General features: G+C 37.1%; 1 long non-coding RNA gene across 1 annotated transcript; it reads right to left on the reverse strand.

The window, feature by feature from the left end:
* Nucleotides 1–586: 586 nt before the first annotated feature.
* On the reverse strand, nt 587–2,186 carry LOC127330416 (uncharacterized). The gene is made up of 3 exons (XR_011751055.1): nt 1,932–2,186; nt 1,675–1,846; nt 587–647 (listed from the first exon to the last, which is right to left on the reverse strand). It is a non-coding gene; the product is annotated as an uncharacterized lncRNA (long non-coding RNA).
* Nucleotides 2,187–2,693: the final 507 nt, after the last annotated feature.

A 2,693-nucleotide genomic window follows, 5' to 3' on the forward strand; every position in this document is an offset into this window, starting at 1 on the left:
TTTGGCCGTCACCACATCATCATGTCTAGCAACAAGTTGGACCTCACAACTTACTTAATCCCGGCAGAGCCCATAATACCATAAGGCCGCACTGGAAACTATCTAAAACATGGACGACATAGTAATCTCTTTAATCCTGAGTGGCCAACCACAAGTGAAACCCACAGGCTTAAAACCATTACAGATAATAAACCCCCGCACGATCCCCTGGTGAAAACCAGAGGTGCAGTCCAGGGCAACCACCATTCAACTGCGCACTCTCAAGCACCCACCCGTCCACTGGTCCATCCCCAGGGATCGGAGCCCTGAGCAGTCGCCCACCACTCAAACAATCCACCCAGGTGATTCATTAAGGTTCTTAATTTTTAATTCTCAATATACTCAATCCAAAACAATTCAAAAACAGCAGTGGCATTTTGTTATTGCTAGGCATACTAAGAGTACTAGCAATGGTTCAAGGGTGGCTACACACTACTAGGATTGATAGGCATAGCATAATTTTGGAAAACAAAATTCCTACCATGCATTCTAATTTAAGAAAAACACTAATGCTTAACAAAATAGGTAGGAAATTGAGTGTCACTTGCCTTTTGGTAGTCGAAGCGCGTTCACTTCTCTTAATCAAAAATACGTGCCTCTCCGTACAACTATAACATAGAATATAGCACAACATAAACACACCATTCAACAACAACAACAAAAATAAACAAACATTCGATATGAACAATCATAGACATGCATGCATGCTATGCACCAATTACTTTCACCAGATAAGTAGTGTGTAAGTGTTGTATTAGGTGTTCTCTGATATGTGCAATGTTAATAAAGTATTCTTGACATTTAATTTGATTTAGAAAAACCATTAATCGAGTATCTACTTTACATATACAACCCTATTAATTAGCTACAGCAAGCATTATGGGTTGTAAAAATATGAATTTGGCTTCCCAGGATAGGTTATAGTAATACAAGAGTAGAGCAATTGGATTCACCCGAAAAAGTTTTATAGAATTTGAATTATCGTCAAATTACTGATTTGAATAGATTTTACTAAAGCAAGTTTGTGCATGTATCAAAGTTGTACAATTCTTATTCCATGTTGTAGTACATGATCTGAGGATTCCAGAAAGTACAAAAATGTAAGATTTGGCCTAGTAGATTATTTTATACAATTTTTTTAGTATAAAAGGCTTAATTTAACTATTTGAATTATGACGCAAAATCTAACATAAAACCTATACAATATTATTGCATAAAGTTGTTGTACAGGTTAAGAGATTTCCAAAACTATAAAATTTGCAAAATTTGACCCAGTGGTTGATTTTATAATGAATTTCTAAGTTGGACACATAATCTGACATTTAAGATTTAAATTTAAAACGAGTTTGACCGAGTTTGACTAAGACGCTGACTGTACTGATGACTGTATAGTTGACTGCTGACTGTACAGTTGACTGCTGACTGTATCGCTGACTGTACTTCTGACTGTAGTTTGACTTTGACCAGACTGAGTTGACTATGCTAATGTCATGATGATGTCATAAATGTTGACAGAAAAATTTGCTCAGATGGAAAAACTTTCTACATCAAAGTTGTATAGAATTAATAGATCTATCTAACGTATAAATTACTTTTCACAACGGATTAATGAGTTTGACAAGATCTGAGTTATACCTTATAAGATCTGAATTTTGTAACATCATTTTCTCTTTGCTCGGTGAACCAAACAAGGTGAAACTTGCGGCAATTGAAAGATCTTGACGAGAGGAACAACTTACGTGTTGAAGTCATGATGATTCGAGATTGTTTTGAAACTCGTTTTGGCTCCGATTGACTCGAAATAGATCTGTAGATGAGCGACAAATTGGTACTTCAAATCGAAAAACTTTCAACATGAAAAATGTAGAGAATTATCAGATCTACATACTCACCAAATGAATTTGAATTTCGTGGAACGAGCACGAACTAATTGAAGATTCCCTTTGTCAGACCTGACGCCTTGCGATGCGAAATTATCCGTGTATGGTGGACGAAAAGAGATGAGATTGGCCGGAATTGAAAGATCTCGACGAGATCTACAACTTTCGTGTAGAGCCCGAAGCGATTTGAGGTGGTTTAGGGGGTCACAACAACGAGTTAAGATTCTTTGATCTAGAATTTCGAGAGGAGGATAAGGAAAACGAAACTGCGACATGGTGGTGGCTTTATATAGGCCATAGATCGGTGGAAAAGATGGGTCTTGAAGTTACGAACGCGTAGAAACAAACGGATCTGAATTCGGAGTTGTGTAGCTCAAGAAAAACGCGTTTAAGTAGAGATAGGTTTTGCAAAACGAAAATCCTTCGTGGTTCACGGTGGACACGACTCAGTCGGTCGTCCCGGGAGTTGCTGTGCGCCGACCAGGTCGGTGCGGACGCACCACCGCACACCCCAGGCCAGGTATGTTGGGCCGGCCCAAGTTTGTTTTTCTTTTTTTTTTCTCATTTTTTCTCTGTTTTAAATCTGAACAGTTTTAAATTTGAACAAATTTTGAATTGAACGATTTTTAAATTTGAACGATTTTTCGAATTTGAATAAATTTTGAAATTGAACGATTTTCGAATTTGATCAAATTTTGAAATTGAACGATTTTCGAATTTGCACAAATTTCAAATTTGAACAAATTTTCGGATTTGAAAATTTTCGAATTTGCA

The sequence above is a fragment of the Lolium perenne genome, chromosome 2, assembly GCF_019359855.2.
Source record: "Lolium perenne isolate Kyuss_39 chromosome 2, Kyuss_2.0, whole genome shotgun sequence".
In the NCBI taxonomy this organism is placed as follows: Eukaryota; Viridiplantae; Streptophyta; class Magnoliopsida; order Poales; family Poaceae; genus Lolium; species Lolium perenne.